This window comes from Zalophus californianus, chromosome 4 (assembly GCF_009762305.2).
Source record: "Zalophus californianus isolate mZalCal1 chromosome 4, mZalCal1.pri.v2, whole genome shotgun sequence".
In the NCBI taxonomy this organism is placed as follows: domain Eukaryota; kingdom Metazoa; phylum Chordata; class Mammalia; order Carnivora; family Otariidae; genus Zalophus; species Zalophus californianus.
Genome location: NC_045598.1, coordinates 33,037,033 through 33,055,008, shown reverse-complemented (window position 1 = coordinate 33,055,008; position 17,976 = coordinate 33,037,033). Strand labels below are relative to the sequence as shown.

General features: G+C 40.3%; 1 pseudogene; it reads right to left on the bottom strand.

Moving 5' to 3' along the window:
• Positions 1–10,666: 10,666 nt before the first annotated feature.
• LOC113919939 lies at positions 10,667–11,262 on the bottom strand (annotated as a pseudogene).
• Positions 11,263–17,976: the final 6,714 nt, after the last annotated feature.

Sequence of the window (17,976 nt, the reverse complement as noted above, 5' to 3'; positions counted from 1 at the left end):
ATATAAGGTAGGACCAGCTTTTCCTCAGCGGGCTTGAACAGTGGGATCAGGGAAGGCCAAGGATAGTGTGGGGTTTCTCCCCTGCTGTCATAAGGAGGGAAAAACAGCCAGCAGGATGTATAATTTTGAATTGACTAAATTCAATTTGAACTCATAGAGACATAAACATAATTAAAAGGTTTTTTTTCCCCATGCTATTAGCAGAAGTAGAGGCTTGAGTCTAAGATAGATTTAGTTGTAGAAAATAATGAACACTATATTCTTTTGCACATCTGAGTCATAGTATGCAAATTTCTATCCCGCTGCATGATACTTACAAGGTCGGTACAAAAAAAGCACAAGTATAGTCAATTTCATTTATGAACAGAGATTCCATAATCTTAAATAAAACATTGACAAATTTAATCCATTAGGACAGTAAAAAGAATAATACATCACATCCAAGTAGCATTTAGCTCACAAACGCAAGTGTAATAGGATTTTTAAATTGGAAGTTTCAGCCAGAAGCCCTAAGGCAGCAGATATTAGATAACACAGTTGTCAGCAGACCATCTTGTAGGAGTTTCAGAGTAAATGGTCAAAAACGAGTTGCACATCTCGACCCCCTCACCCTCAGGGGTATAAAGGTTGCTGTAAAACTTTGTGAAGAGGACTTTTCTGAAAAGAACTAGGCTGTATCTCTCCTCCCCTCTCTCAGGGAGCAGGGGTAGGGGATACTTTCCCCTTCTCAAGTCAAGAGGGAACCATTTCAATGGGACCACCTGGAGACTTTGATCTGTAATTCCTCCAGGTAGTAGGTCAGTGTCTGCCTCATGCCTGGAACCTGGGAAGAGCAGAGATGGGCTGGCTAGCTGTTCAAACCACAGGGGAGGAGGGCCATTGATTATGTCAAGAGGCCTGCACTCCAAGAGTTAGTCAGGGTGGAAGATTTCTTTGGAAGGAGAGCTGGCTTAAACCCTATTAAATCTTGCCCAAGAGAATGGCTTGGAAGAGTCATGGGACTCCAACAGAAAGAGCCACAATAGAGTGGGCCACCAAAACACAAGAGCTGAGATGGGAGGAGCCAATGGAAGAAAATGGTATCACCGGCACTGTGGCAGGTACAACAGAATGTATCTACTGGGGGCCTCTGCAGAACCCATAAACATAGCCAAGAAGGAAATAGTCAGTTTGAGTATTTACCAATCCCAAAGAACTTGAAACTATTTAATGAAATTGTTTTTTCCCCAAACCTGAGAGAAAGTTCTTACTTGACTCTCCCAAACCTGAGAGAGCCACCTGGAAGAGGAGGTGATAACCTAGACAGGGAAAGAGAGCATAACCATGGCCCTACCTTCCTCCATTCCTGCTGTAAGTGTTCACGCAGAAGGTCCAAGTTAGAAGAGAGGAGTTTTCACTTTAATAAAGCTTGGCATTTTGATTATTACATAGAATTGGACATTCCAATGCCTGAGCTAAAACTGTCATTTACTGTGACCATGGGATCTCTTTATTATTTAAGAGTCATATGAATGCTTGAGATTCATCAGGACCAAAGGGGAAAGCTTCCCCAATGAATAAATTTTAAAGGCACATTGTGAATGAGATCCAAAAAGCATGGAATTTTAAAAAATTGGTAAATTGGGTCCCATCAAAATTTAAAAATTTGGAGATGTATCCACACAATGGAATGCTAATCAGCCATAAAAAGGTGTGCACTAGTGATCTCTACAATAACATGACAAACATTATGCTTGGTAAGAAAAGCCAGAGAATACATACTATATCATTTTATTTATATGAAATTCTAGAAAAGGGAATACTAACCTATAGTGACAGGTACCAGATTAGTGATTGCCTTGGGCCATGATGTTCATTGCAGCATTATTCATAATAACAAAAATATGGAAACAACTCAAATGTCCATCAACTGATGCATAGATAAAGAAAATGTGGTATATTTTGGTAATAAAAGGAATGAAATACTGATACATTCTACAATTTGGATGGCCCTTGAAATATTATGCTAAGTGAAAGCAGCTGGACACAAAGGACCCATACATGTTATATGATCCCATTTATATGAACTGTCCAGAATAGGCAAATTTATAGAGACAGAAGGTAGATAAATGGTTGTCTAGGACTGGGAGAAGGGTTGGAGTGAAAAGGGGATGAGGTTCTTCTGGGGATGATGAAAATATTCCAAAATTTATCGTGGAGATGATTGCACCACTCTGTGAATATACTAAAAACATTGACTTGTACATTTTATTTTATTTTTATTTTTTTAAGATTTTATTTTTAAGTAATCTCTACACCCAACATGGGGCTTGAACTCACAAGCCTGAAATCAAGAGTTGCATGCTCTACTGATTGAGCCAGCCAGGTGCCCTCATTGACTCACATTTAAAATGGGTGGGTTGTACGGCATGTGAATTATCTCTCAATAAAGCTGATGTCCAAAAAATGGAATTGGAGACAACTGGAAATCCTTTTGGGGAAAAGAGTCAAGTTGGATTCTTACCAATATCGTTAAAAATATACATTTTTAAACAGATTTTATTTATTTATTTGAGAGGGAGAGTGAGTGAGTGAATGAAAGAGCACACAAACCAGGGTGGAGAGGCAGAGGGAGAGGGAGAAGCAAACTCCCCACTGAGCAGGGAGCCCATGCAGGGCTCAATCCCAGGACCCGGGGATAATGACCTGAGCCAAAGGCAGATGCTTAACCAACTGAGCCACCCAGACGGCCCTGTACATTTTTTTTTAAAGTAAACTCTATGACCAACATGGGGCTTGAATTTGCTATCCCAGGATCAAGAGCTGCATGCTCTACGGACTGAGCCAGCCTGGTATCCAAAAAATATGCATTTCTGATTAATTAAAAACCTAAAAAAGGGACGCCTGGGTGGCTCAGATGGTTAAGCAACTGCTTTCGGCTCGGGTCATGATCCTGGAGTCCTGGGATCGAGTCCCGCATCAGGCTCCCTGCTCAGCAGGGAGTCTGCTTCTCCCTCTGACCCTTTTCCCTCTTATGCTCTCTATCTCTCATTCTCTCTCTCTCAAATAAATAAATAAATAAAATCTAAAAAAATAAAAATAAAAACCTAAATATAAAAAATGCTATGAAATTATTAGGAAAAAAAACTATAGAAAAATGTTTACAACCTAAAGAGTAAGGAAAATCTTGCTGAGGAAGATTCAAATAGAAAAAAAACCTTAAAAGAGAAGTGATACATTTGACTATATCACTATTAAAAACTTCTGTAGAACAATAGAATAGATACCATAAGTAAAGCTAAAGGCAGCAGACTGAGAAAAAATATTTGTAGTATATGTATTAGGAATTAAGACTCCTTATGTATAAAGAACTCCTATAGTTAATAAACAAACAAACAAAAAAGAAAATAGGATACCAACAATTTACAAAAGAGAAAACCCAAATGGCTAATATACATATTAAAACACACATTTGACCAATTCTTCCAGGAATCAGGGAAATGTAACTTAAAATAAAAAATTTCAGGGGCACCCAGCTGGCTCAGTTGGAAGAACAAGTGACTCTTGATCTCAGGGTTGTGAATTTGAGCCCCATGTTGGGTGTAGAGATTATTTAAAAATAAAATCTTTAAAAAAAAATTCACCCATTAGATTAGAATTTAAAAGATTGTTAATATTAGGTGTTAGGAGGGATATGAAAAGCTTTCACAAAGTTGAAATGCCTAATTCTCATAGAGACTGCTGATAGGAATGTAAATTGGCACAGCCACTTGGGAGGGCAAATAGCAGCATTAACTAAAATTTTAAATGTGGGGCGCCTGGGTGGTTCAGTCATTAAGGATCTGCCTTCGGCTCAGGTCATGATCCTAGGGTCCTGGGATCGAGCCCCGCATCGGGCTCCCTGCTCTGCAGGAGGCCTGCTTCTCCCTCTTCTGCTCCCCCTGCTTGTGTTCCCTCTCTTGCTGTGTCTCTCTCTGTCAAATAAATAAATAAAATCTTTAAAAAAAAATAAAATAAAATTTTAAATGTGTGTATACTATGACCTGGGAGCTCCCTCTCTTAGCACCTACCATAGTGAAGCACTTACAAGTGCTGTGTCTCTCTCTGTCAAATAAATAAATAAAATCTTAAAAAAAAATAAAGATTTGAATTTGTAAATAATCTCTTATATGTGGAATCTAAAATAGTCAAACTTACAGAATAAGAGAGTAGCCCGGTGGTTACAGGGGCTGGGGGGAGAGGGAAACTGGGAGGTGATGGTCACAGAGCACAAAGTTTCAGTTATGCAAGATAAGTAAGTTCTGAAAATCTGCTCTACAGCATAGGACCTATTCCTAGCAATATTTTATTTTATATTATTTTTTAAAGACATTTATTTATTTATTTGAGAGAGAGAGCAGAGGGGCAGAGGGAGAGGGGGAAGGAGAGAAGCAGACTCCTGGCTAAGCATGGAGCCCTACGTGGGGCTCAGTCCTGGGGACTCTGAGATCCTGACCTGAGCCAAACCAAGAACTGGTCACTTAACCTACTGTGCCATCCAGGTGCCCCACAGTATTATATTTTATAATTGAATTTTGCTAAGAGGGTAGATGTTATGTTAAATGTTCTTACCACACAACAAAAATAATAATAAAGAGAAGGAAGAAAACTTTGGGGGAGGATGGAAACATCTGTGGGCTTGATAGTGGTGATGATTTCACAGGCATATACTTAATCTCAAACTCACTGAATTGTATGCATTAAATATATATCTCTTTTTACATGTTAATCACACATCAATAAAGTGGGGTTTTTTTTTCTTTTTTGAGAGAAAAAATAAAAAAACAAACCCAAACTAACCAACCAAACAAAAGATTGGAACTTGGACAATCTCGCTCCATAGCTATAGGTCTTAACTTGGGTTATATGTGGGGAAAGGGAGAGGCACCTGTATTACTTTGGCTAAATGTGGGCAGCTCAGTCTGTTAGGCAACTGGCTCTTGATTTCAGCTTAGGTCATGATCTCAGGGTGGTGAGGTCGGGCCCTGCATCACACTCCACGCTCAGTGGGGAGTCTGCCTGAGGTTCTCTCTCCTTTTCCCTCTGCCCCCCCCCACTCTCTCTCTCTCTCTCTCTAAAATAAATAAATAAATCTTTAAAAATTTAAAAAATATATGTGGGGACAGGGAACTAGCCTTGGGATGGTGGTCAAAGGAACCATGGCCCAATTTGTAATGTCTTTATTTTGTTTAAAGGTGCATTGATTTTTTTTAAAGATTTTATTTATTTTTTTTATTTGAGCGAGAGAGAATGAGTGAGAGAGAGCGGGGAGCCCTACACAGGCTCGATCCCAGGACCCCAGGATCATGACCTGAGCCGAAGGCAGATGCTTAACCGACTGAGCCACCCAGGCGCCCTGGAAGAGTGCATTAATAAAAACAAAAAAAGTAAAGGTGCTTTAATTTTTTGTGTCAGATTTACTTAAAAAAGAAATATGGCAATTTACTAATTATTATAGAAGGTGAAAGAGATAACCCTGATCCCACTGTGTTATTCTTAGAAATGACATCAGCATAGGCTTTTTCCTTTTTTTTTTAAGTACTTTTTTTTTAAGATTTTATTTATTTATTTGAGAGAGAGAGAGCACATGAGAGGGGGAGGGTCGGAGGGAAAAGCAGTCCTGATGTGGGACTCCAGGATCATGACCTGAGCCAAAGGCAGTCGCTTAACCAACTGAGCCACCCAGGCGCCCCTCCTTTTTCTTTTTTTTCTTTTTTTTTAAGATTTTATTTATTTATTTGTCAGAAAGACAGAGCGAGCACAAGCAGGGGAAGTGACAGGCAGAAGGAGAGGGAGAAGCAGGCTCCCTGCAGAGCAGGGAGCCCGACACAGGACTCCATCCCAGGACCCTGGGATCACGACCCAAGCCAAAGGCAGACACTCAACCAACTGAGCCACCCACGTGTCCCAACATAGGCTTTTTCTGAAGCACTTTAGAAACTGCAGATGAGCACTCTCTGACATGACAACTTAAAATATGATGAATAAAGAAAAAATATGATGAATAAGATGCATTCAATTTGGAAACTACGGTATGCTAAAATTGAGATTAAGACAAAACTCAAGTACCTCTTTCTTCGGTCTTACCATAACCTTATTTCAACTTCTTTCCTGCTCCTACACATTCCAGGAGAAGAAATCCATGCTCTATTTCTTGTCCATGTTTTGCTGAATTTGCTTCCATTTTATCCTCTGCCCAGAACGCTTGCACCCTCACCTCCTTGGTTCACTCACTCCTTCAGGGAGCCATCTGTACCTAGTACAATGCATAGCATGGAGGCCTTTAATATGTGTTAATAGACTTGGAATGATTACTGAAGAAGTCTTCTTATCCAACAGATCAGGACCAGATACTGAATAATTCTGTTAAAGAAAGAAATCAAAGAATGGGACCTATACTTACTTTTAGTATTTCATTTTAACATCAAGCATATTTATATACATTCACACACCAATGTTTGATATAAGGCAAGGTTGAGAATGAGTCCTCTGGAGCTCTGCGTTATCTTTCTTCAGCAACTTAACACCCACAATATGCATTTTGATGATTTCCATTTTGGGTTTCTTTCTTTCTTTTTTTTTTTTAAGTAGCTCCACGCCCAACATGGGGCTTGAACTCAGGACCCTGAGGTCCAGAGTCACGTGCTACACCAACTGAGCCAGCCAGGCGCCCCACTTTGGGTTTCTTTATAGTGGAGCAAGAACTTCAACACACCTGAGAAGGAAATCTGTGTCAGGACTTGAAATTACTGTGCTTAGAATTATTTACCCAACTTTTTACAATTGTTTTGCCCACCCTTATTTCAATGGTAGTTTTTGTGTTTTTCTGTTTTCTGTGACTCAGCTTTTACTGGATCTTTTCAAAGCATTCCACTTAGTTTAGAAAAAAAAAATGAAATGTTGCAAACATACAAGGAAAAAAACAGAAGGAACACCTGTACCCACATTGAGCTGTATGAATGCTAACATTTTGCTCAAGTTGCTTCAGAGTTTTCAAAAAGGAATAAACATTCAGATAGAGTTGAAACCTACTGCACGCACTCCACACTGATTTCATTTCTATTCCCCCCTCCGCATCCAGGACAACTATCCCAAATTCAGCATTTACCTTACTCATATGTGTTTGTTTGTTTGTTCATTTATTTGAGGTGGGAAGGGGCAGAGGGAGAGGGAAAGAGGGAATCCATAGCGGACTCCCTGCAGAGCATGGAGCCAGACGCAGGGCTGAAACGACCCTGAGATCAGGACCTGAGCTGAAAGCAAGAGCTGGACACTCAACCAACTGTGCCACCCAGGCAACACCGCATATGTGTTTTTATACTTATTACATATGTGTGCCAATAAGTATATGGCTTTGTTTGACATATTTGGACTCTATATGTAAATGGTGTCCCATGCACACATGATTCTGCAACTTGATTTTTTTCTCTCATCATTCTGTGTTTACGATTAATCCTTGTTGCTATATATATAGAGCTCTAGTGAATACATTTGCATTCAATTCATAGTATTTTGTAAATATTTCAAAACTTGTTTTTTTCTCTTGTTGAACATTTGAGTTATTTCCATTTTTTCCTATTACAAACAACACCTCAGCGATCATTCCTTCATAAATCTCCTCATAGATATATGTGGGACTTTCTGTAGTGTAGACAATATAGGGACGCCTGGGGGACTCACTTGGTTAAGTGTCTGCCTTTGGCTCAGGTCATGATCCCAGGGTCCTGGGATCGAGTCCCACATCAGGCTCCTTGCTTAGCAGGGAGCCTGCTTCTCCCTCTGCCTATCTCTCTGTCTCTCTGACAAATAAATAAAATCTTAAAAAAAAAAGAAAATATAACAAGAAATGGAATTTGGGAGTCAAAGGGCATGCATATCTTTACAAGTATACCATCAAATTATTTTCTAACATGGTTGTAGCAGTTGATGCTCTTTTTAGCAGTATGTGAGAGTTCATTGCTCCATACCCAACACTCACCCTATCACTCTCTCAAGTTTTTTCCCAGTTAGATAGGTGTGGAATGGTATCTCAAGTGATTTTAGTTTGATTTGCCCAATCAGTAATGAGGTTCCTTACCTCTTCATATGTTTATTGGCAATCCAGAAGTCTTCTAGGAATTGCTTGTTTCTGACCTTTGCTCATTCCTCTGTTATCTTGTATTCTTGACTTGTAGAAATTTTTGTTAAATTCTGGATACGTAGCCTAGTCGATTAAATGAATTGCAAATATCTTTCTCAGTTTTTGCAGCTTGTAATTTATCTTTGTTCATGTCATCTTTTCTTTTTTTAAAAGATTTTTAAATAAATCTCTGCACCCAACATGGGGTTCGAATTCACGACCCCGAGATCAAGAATCGCACAGTCCTCCAACTGAGCCAGCCAGGCATCCCTGTTCATGTCATCTTTTGTTGAATAAATGTTTCTCAATTATAGGTAATCACATTTATCAATCTTTTCTGTCATCGTTTGTGCTTTTAGGTTTTAAGAAATACTTGCTTAGGGGTGCCTGGGTGGCTCAGTCGGTTAAGCGGCTGCCTTTGGCTCAGGTCATGATCCCAGCATCCTGGGATCGAGCCCCGCTTTGGGCTCCCTGCTCAGCCGGGAGCCTGCTTCTCCCTCTTCCTCTGCCTCTCCCCCTGCTTGTGAACTCTCTCTCTCTTTCTCTGTCAAATAAATAAATAACATCTTAAAAAAAAAAAAGAAATACTTGCTTATTCTGAGAAAAACGTTCTCCTAACATTCTCTTCAAAATGTTTTAAGCTTTATTTCTAATGTTTAGGTCTTTATTCCACATTGATACGGTTTTCAGTATGGTGTGGGGGGTAGGGACCTAGCTTTCTTTTTTTTCTATATACACAACCATCTTACCCCAGGGTCTCTGAAAAACAGAACCCAAGGCACCACCTCTTGCTGAAGTATTGAGAGGAGTAATCCTAAGGCAGCAAGAGTTAAGGAGAAGGGAAATGGAGAGTAGAAGAAAAGAAAACAAATATCAGTTGATATATTGCCAAGCTGGCCATGGCATCCCAAGGAAATCCAGCGTGGGTCACCTAGGACATCTTTCCGACATGTTCTGTATATGCACCACACCTCAGAATAGTCTATCAGAGAGAGGAAGAAGGGCAAACAATTTATCTGCCAGATCCTCTTTTCTCCTCCCTGTTCTTGGTTGAAGTTTACTCCACTGGAATTTTACTCACTTCTGGGTTGAGTTACACATTTTCTCAGTGTAGCCAGTGGGCAAACCAGTCTCCAGCACTGTTGTATGGAGCTTGATGCTTTATCTGAGCCTGACAGTGATGGAAGAGGCATATCCTCCATGAGTTTGGTAAAGTGGGACCTGGGCACCAGAACCACTTCTGCTGTGTTGGGAGCAATGGAAGCCACACCAAAGCCAGGTTCTCACTCTATGGTGAGATTGAGACAACTAGAAGTAGTAGAGGAAGAAACGTCAATAGCTTCTGGGGCTTCCAGGGGCAGGTGGGTCCAGGTATATTATTTGAATTCTTTACAACCAATTTCCTTATAATTGAATAGTTCATTCTCCACCCACCCACCCCCCGCCATTATAATGCCACTGTTGAATATATCCAGTCTGCATGTATTCACAGACCTCTTTCCAGAGTCTCTTTTCTATTCTATCCACCAGTGTGTCTATCCTCAAGCCAGGATCACGCCGTGTTAACTGTAACATTAAAATAAGTTGATAGCTGGAGTGACGGTCTATTTTGTTCTCATCTTCAAAACTGTCTTATCCCTGGGCGCCTGGTGGCTCAGTTGGTCAAGCGTCTGCCTTCGGCTCAGGTCATGATCCTGGAGTCCTGGGATCGAGTCCCACATCGGGCTCCCTGCTCAGCGGGGAGTCTGCTTCTCCCTCTGACCCTCTTCACTCTCGTGCTCTCTCTCTCTCATTCTCTCTCTCTTGAATAAATAAATAAAATCTTTAAAAAAACCTGTCTTATCCTTTTTCTCTCCTATATGAATTTTAAGACCAGTCTGTTTTGTTTCACAAATAGTCATATTTGGATTTTATTTAAAATTATATTGGATTTATGAACTAATTTGGGAAGAACTTACATGTTTATGTCATTAAATCTTCCAATTCATGAACCTGGTAGATCTCTCCATTTATTCAGATGTCTCTCTGTGTGTATGTACAGGTGTCCTTCAATTTTGTAATTTTCTTCACAATGACACTTTTTGTCAGATTGATTCTTAGTAATCTTATTCTTTGCCTTATTGTAAATGGGATCTTTGTTCTTACCACAAGTTCTGATTATTTACTGATGTTGAAAGACTACTGATTTCTCCGTATTGATCCTGAATACAGCACGTTTGCTAAACTCCCTTATTAGTTTTAATAGATTCTTGTTTTCTTCCTCAGTTCAAGTTTAATAGAAACAACAAAAGACAAAAAGTGATGCCCTATTACTGTACATAACAGTTGGCCTGCCCCATAACAGCTCAGGCCCTTCTCTCCAGAGGAAGAAAGGCTGGCCTCCCCAACCCCTGCTGGAAAGGCCTGTCCTGTCTCCATACCACATCTGCACAGAGTCTAAAGTCTTATGTTCTAAGCATGACAATAGTACAAAAGAGATTTTGTTTTCATGGCCACCCACTGCAGCCCAGCCCTAAAATGACCCAGCGCTCACTTCTGCTTAGAGAAATATTCTTTGCTCTTCTGGACATCAGGCTTGATGGTATCACTGCCAGGCTTCCAGCCAGCTGGGCACACTTCCCCACGCTTGTCAGTAAACTGGAAGACCTGAACCAGTTGCAGAGTCTCATCCACAGAGCGGCCGACAGGAAGGTCATTTACCATGATCTGCCTAAGGATACCTTTATCATCAATGATAAAGAGGCCCTGAACGAGATGCCTTCATCAGCCTTTAAGACTCCATAGTCCTGAGCAATGGTACGCTTGGGGTCTGATACCAAGGGAATGTTCATGGGTCCCAGTCCTCCTTGTTTCTTGGGTGTGTTGATCCGTGCCAGGTGACAGAAATGAGAATCCACAGAAGCACCAATCACTTGACAGTTGAGTTTAAATTCTTCTGCCCTGTCACTGAAAGCAATGATCTCCGTGGGGCACACAAAGGTGAAGTCAAGAGGCTAAAAGAAGAACACAATGTATTTTCCTTTGTAGTCAGATAGGCTGAGGTCTTTGAACTGGCCATCTGGCATGATAGCCGTGGCTTTGAAGTTGGGGGCAGGATGCCCAATTTTGGCATTTCCTGAAGACATCTTGCTATCAGCAGTTCTGAGAACAAAAACGCCAAAGACAAGGCAGGAAGAAGACCAGTTTTAATAGATTCTATTCTGTGGATTATCTTGGGATTTTGTATGTAATCAATCATGATATTTGTAAATAACAACAGTGGCTTCTGATCTCAGTTTTAAAGATTTTTAGAAATCATGAATGAGGGGTGCCTGGGTGGCTCAGCCGTTAAGCGTCTGCCTTCGGCTCAGGTCATGATCCCAGGGTCCTGGGATCGAGCCCCGCATTGGGCTCCCTGCTCGGCGGGAAACCTGCTTCTCTCTCTCCCACTCTCCCTGCTTGTGTTCCCTCTCTCGCTGTGTCTCTCTCTGTTAAATAATAAATAAATAAATAAATAGATCTTAAAAAAAAAGAAATAATGAATGAGTATTAAATTTTGTTGATTTTTTTATTATTTATTGGAAGGGTCAGGTTTTCTCCTTTAATCTGTTCACAAGGCAGACGCTTAACTGACTGAGGTAGTTGGTTTTATAATTTAAGTACATCTGGCATCAATAGGTTATAAAATCAAATACAGCTGACCCTGGATGAGCATAAAACTCACGTGCACAGAGCCTATTACCTATAAGGATTACACTGATGGTTCTTTTTTTTTTAATATTTTATTTGTAAGTAATCTCTATACCCAACATGGGGCTCGAATTTACAACTCCAAGATCAAGAGTTATGTGCCGCACCAACTGAGCCAGCCAGGTGCCCCACACTGATGATTCTTTTAAAACAGAATGGAGAGTATCACTTAAGTGGAAGTCAATTTAAAAAGTGTTCACTTGGTACCTGGTGACTCAGTTGGTTAAGTGTCTGCCTTCGGAGCCTGCTTCTTTCTTCCTCTCCCTCTGCCTACTGTGCCCCATGCTTGTACTCTCTCTCTCTCTCAAATGAATAAATAAAATCTTTAAAAATAAATAAATAAATAAATAAAAAGTGCTCACTGTTTAAGGAAATCTGGTTGTGGTGACAAAGCACATGCTTTATAAGTCGACGTAAGTTGTCTCCATTCAACTAAATTCAAGAAATAGTTATTGGGAAATGACATTAAGTACCATGTTAGGCCATCATGGTTAAACACGAAGGTGAAACAAATAGTTCCTGGGGTGCCTGGCTGGCTCAGTCGGTAGTGTGTGGCTTTTGATCTTGGGGTCGTGAGATTAAGCTCCACGTTGGGTGTAGAGTTTACTTAATAATAAAATAATAAAAACAAAACAAAAAACAAACAAAAAACAAATAGTTCCTGTTCACAAAATATTTTCCAACCTAGTAGAGAGGTTAAGACCAAGTGCATACATCCATAATCATGATACAAAAAGAGTAAGACAGATGTCTAGGATGTACAAAAACTGTCATGGAGGGGAGGTGTAACTGGGGAAAAGGAGTGATCAGGAAAGGAGTCTTAGAGGAGGTAGATTATGCAGTAAACTAAGAAAGGTGTTAGACTGTTGATGTTCATACCAGCTAGCGCCTTTCATTGCTTCCTGTCAGTGGTTGCCTTGAAAGCAAGGAGAGCTATCTGCCCTGATTACCATTTCTTTTCTTGTTAGCCTTGCACACAGATTCTTCCTCTCTGTCCAGCCCTTTCAGATGAAAAGTCCACACCCTAACCCCTGGAACCGTGAATATGTTATGTTACATGGCAAGGGAGAACTAAGATTGAATATGGAAATAAATTTGCTAATCAGCTGACCTTTAAATGGGGAGATTATCCTGGATTATCCTGATGGGTCCAGGGTAATCTCAAGAGAGCTAAGAAGTGAAAGAGGGAAGCGGGAGAGTTAGTGCCAGAGGGATACAGCCTGAGAAAGACTTGACCTGTCATCGTTGGCTTGGAAGATGGAAGGGGGTCAGGAGCCAAAGAATGACGCAGCCTCTAGAGGCTGGAAAAGGTAAGGAAAATGGATTCTCTCTTAGAGCCTCCAGAGGAAAATCCAGCCTGGAGACAACTTGATTTTAGCCCAGTGGGTCCCATTTCAGACTTCAGACCTACAGAACTGTAAGACAGTAAATCTGTGTTATTTTAAGCCACGAAGTTTGTGGTAATTTGTTACAGTAGCAGTAAGAAAATAACACAAAAGTTTAATAAAGTTAATCAGGAGAAAGAACAGGTTTTGAAGGAAAGCTCATGGCTTTGTTCTTGCAGAGCTAAGGAGCTGGTGGTTATTTGTGAAAGGACCAGAATTTCTGGCCATTGGAAATGTGGGTTTGGATCTCAGAAAAGACACTGGGATTTGGGATCCTAGAATTATCTCATAGAGGAGACACTTGACCCCTAAAGCGTGGGTGAGATGGCTTGAAAGAGAAAATTTAGAGCAGTGTTGTGCAATAGAAATATAACACAAACCATGAATGTGAGCCACATTTGCAATTTAAATTTTTCAGTAACCATGTTAAATACATTAAAAAGGAACAGATAAAATTAAATTTTAATGGCATACTTAGTTGTACTCAACATATCCTAGTTATTATCATTTCAACATATAATTACTATAAAAATTATTAATGAGATATTTTATATTCTTTTTTTGGTAGGAAGTCTTTAAAATCTGGTATGCATTTTATACTTATAGCACATTTCAGTTCAGTATATCTATAATTAATTTCAAGAGCTCTATAACCATCACGTGGTTGGTGGCTACTCTATTGGGCAGTGCTGTTTAGAGAAAGAACAGACACAAAGGATGGAGCCTTGAGAGATCCCTGCATTTAGGAGACAGGGGGAGGAAAAGGACCCAGTGAATGAACAGAAATAGGAGGAGAATCAGGAAGTGCAATGTTTCAAAATCCAAAGGAATTATACTTAGAGAAACATGGGGGGTGAGGGGTGGGAAGCATCACATGCTCTTTTTCTTCAGTGCTCTGGCTCATTCAACTCTTTCATTTTAGAGGGTTTCCCCTGTCTGTACTGAAGCTCTATACTACAAAGTCACTTTCCTTTGCTCTCGCTTTAATAGTCTCATATATACATCTAGTCATATATTTAGGGGCTCAAACATAGGTGGCGGGGGTAACAGGGTGACTAGGGAAAAAAGAATGGAGCACTGAGGTGGCATGAGGTTGTTGGAGGATGTGATGATTTGGAACAGGTGCCTGGTGGGAGTAAGATGGAGATCATGTTACCATGACAACTGATTATTTCATTGGTCCAATGACCAGTTGCCATGGTGACAAAATCTTTGTGTCAGTGTGACATGGATCCCAAGGGAGAAGATGCTTGTGCAAAGGACCCTTTGCTCATTGGTAAAGCTTTTATATTTGCAATAATTCCTTCATTGCTTGATGAAACCTCCCCCAGGAACTTCAATCAACACTGATGGCCCCCCTCCTCCTTGCTGTTCATTTATAGCAATCACTGCTTGCAAACTGCACACATTTTCATTGTTCATGTTCTATATAGTGTTTTCTTATCTGATAGTCTTTAATTGTCTTAGCAATTTATCTCATTCTCCTACACAGATATAATCCTGTTGAAGGCAGGGATCATTCTTATAATTCAGTGTGTTTTCAAAGGACTGGGGGTTAGTGGAAAAAAGGAGACCTTTGGGCCAAACAGATCTGCATTTACATACCACCTCTGCTTCTGCCATTTGCCAATTGTGTGGCCTTAGGAAAGTCATTTTATCTTCTTGAAATCTAGTTTTCTTCTCTAAAATGGGGATAATAAAACTTGCATTGCAGGGTTGCTGTGATGATTACAGATAACCTAAATAAAGTAGCTGGCCTGCAGTAGGGACTCAATAAATAGTTCTAATTATTACAACATGACGCCCAGCCCAGTCCTGGATGCCATGATTAGCACTTAGTAAAACCTGATGAATAATAAGACAATGATGACAGATGATAGGATAACAGTAGGACTAGATTTAATCTTCCAGGTCCTTAAAGATCAGTTGTCCTGTGATGGCCCAACTACACCTCAGCTGCAATTCTTTTTCTTTTTTTTTTTTTCAGCCAAAAGGTCTCACACTTATTACTGAACCAACCTGGTTCAGAGGCATAGTAACAGAGAAAAATCATTTCCCTGATAAAACATGGCCAGGTAGGAGGGATGTTTACAGAGTGATAGGATAGGTGTCATATGCATGATCTTCATGCAGCTTAAATATGTGTGCTTATTAGGTGTGGCATCTCATGATGTGTGATGCCTTATAGACCCAGCTTGGTTCTTCTCCAGTGCCTCCTCTTGGAGTTGTACCTGATTTTATTACCAGTTTTCATCCGAATCCACTGGGGAATGGGATGATTCTGCTTTTGTTTCTTGGCCAGGAATCCCTTGATTCCGAAAGCCTTGTGAGAAAACGTGGCGGAGAACAGTCAGCCACACACACCAAGATGGCGGTAAAAAGGGGAAAGCTCAGCTGCAATTCTTAACTTGCAGTCCAAGTTATGCTGATTTTAACTTCTTGGAAGAAAATCTTTTTAAGTTATTCATTAGAAAAAGGAGAGGAGGGGGTGCCTGGGTGGCTCAGTTTTTAAGCGTCTGCCTTTGGTTCAGGTCATGATCCCAGGGTCCTGGGATCGAGCCCCACATCAGGTTCCTTGCTAGGCAGGAAGCCTGTTTCTCCCTCTCCCACCCCCTCTGCATGTGTTCCCTCTCTCGCTGTGCCTCTCTCTGTCAAATAAATAAATAAAAAATCTTAAAAAAAAAAAGAAAAGAAAAAGGAGAGATAACCAGATATTTTGTGCCTCCTTGATAGAAGAACATACTACCAGTGAAGTAGTTGTGACAAAAAAAAAAAAGTTACACACGAATATCTAATTCAGCCTCTAGACCCAACTCCTGATTTACAGAAGACGCAGAGGGCAGAGCACATGCTAAACAACCACCACAGGGAAGCTATCAGCAAGATCCAGATTGGGAGAAACACTACAGGAAAAATAGTGCAGTTCCTTCAACAAACACATTGCAAGAAAAAAAGAGGGAGAAGGAACTTATAAATTAAAAAAGATTCAAGGGACAGATCATCCAATTTCCATTTGTGGATATTACTTGAGCCTTGATTCAAACAAACAAAATGTTAAGAAATTCTTAAGGGGATTGGAAATCTAAACACAGATGGGATGGATCAAAGATCTCTCTCTCCCTTTTTTTTAAGATTTTATTTATTTATTTGACAGACAGTGGGTGCACAAGCAGGGAGAGTGGCAGGCAGAGGGAGAAGCAGGCTCCCCACAGAGCAAGGAGTCTGATACGGGACTCGATGCCAGGACCCTGGGATCATGACCTGAGCAGAAGGCAGACGCTTAACCAACTGAGCCACCCAGGCATCCCAAAGATCTGTCTTAATATATGTCTTCATATATTTATTTTCTGACTTCAGAAATTCCCATTAATTTTTAGATAAGATAATGTTATGATGTGTTAAAATAGCAGTTCTTATCTTTTGGAGATTCACTTTTAAGATATGTGTGTATTGATGAAGTATGGTATCTGGAATTTGCTTTAAAATAACACAGAAGGGGCAATGTGAGGGTGAGGGTAGTGATCTAGATGAAACAAGGTTGGCTACTACTTGATTACTGTTGAAGCTGGGTGATGGGGAGGGTTCAGTGTATTATTTGTCCATTTGCATATGTTTGAAGTTTTCCATAGAAAATAGTTTGAAGAGATTAAGGAATCGTATTTAAAACAGTAAGTCCAGGGGCGTCTAGGTGGCACAGCTGGTTGGGCATCTGACTCTTGGTTTTGGCTCAGGTTGTGATTTCAGGGTGGTGAGATTGAGCCCTGTGTTGGGCTCCATGCTCAGTGTGGAGACTGCTTGAGATCCTCTCTCCCTGTGCCCCTCCCGCATGTGCTCTCTCTCCTCTCTCTACAATCAATCAATCTTAAAAAAAAAATAAAACAATAAGTCCATTTATCCAAGACTGTATGCACAGCAAAGATGCTTAGATGTAAAGAAGTACAGAATATTCCTTACTACAGTGTTGGATAACTGCATCATGTTGGTTTAATGAATAAATTAATGTGTATCTCCCCTAGCTGGCTCTCCATAGTGAGGTTTCTACATTGTGCACACAAATAATATTTTTTCTATTTCAAATTACAATTAGTATCATTCATGATACTGTAGGTTAAATTCCTTGAAAAAACAGATTCTGATAGGGAGTTTGTGGGCAAGAAGATTTTTGGGAGTGAAGTGTGCTTTTGTGATCAGTTCTAGTGGAGGAGTGAAGTCAAGAGGAATATGTAGAGGAAGGAGTTGACCCGTGACACAGTTGCCAAAAAGATGTCATCTGATCTAGCACCCATACCCCTAGCTCCTAAGGAGCTCAGGAGAAGGAAGGCCCTTCAAATATGTACAGCCTGGAGCACTAGGTCCAGGCCTTTATACTTGGAATCACCCTCCTGCCTCCCTTGCCCCAATAAACTTGAACCAATCCTTCAAGGCTGATCTCAAATGTTTCTGTGTCTGCACACTTTTCTTAAAACATCCACCACCACGTTGCTGTCCAGTTTTGCCAGCACCATTTGTTGAAGAGTTATTCTCTTTCTCATTGGATAGTCTTTCCTGCTTTGTCGGAGATTAATTGACCATGTAATTATGGGTTCATTTCTGGGTTTTCTATTCTGTCCCATTGATCTGTCTATTTTTGTGCTAATTCCATACTGTTTTGATCATTTACAGTTTTGTAATATAACTTGAAGTCCATAATTGTGATGCCTCCAGCTTTTTCTTTTTCAAGGTTGC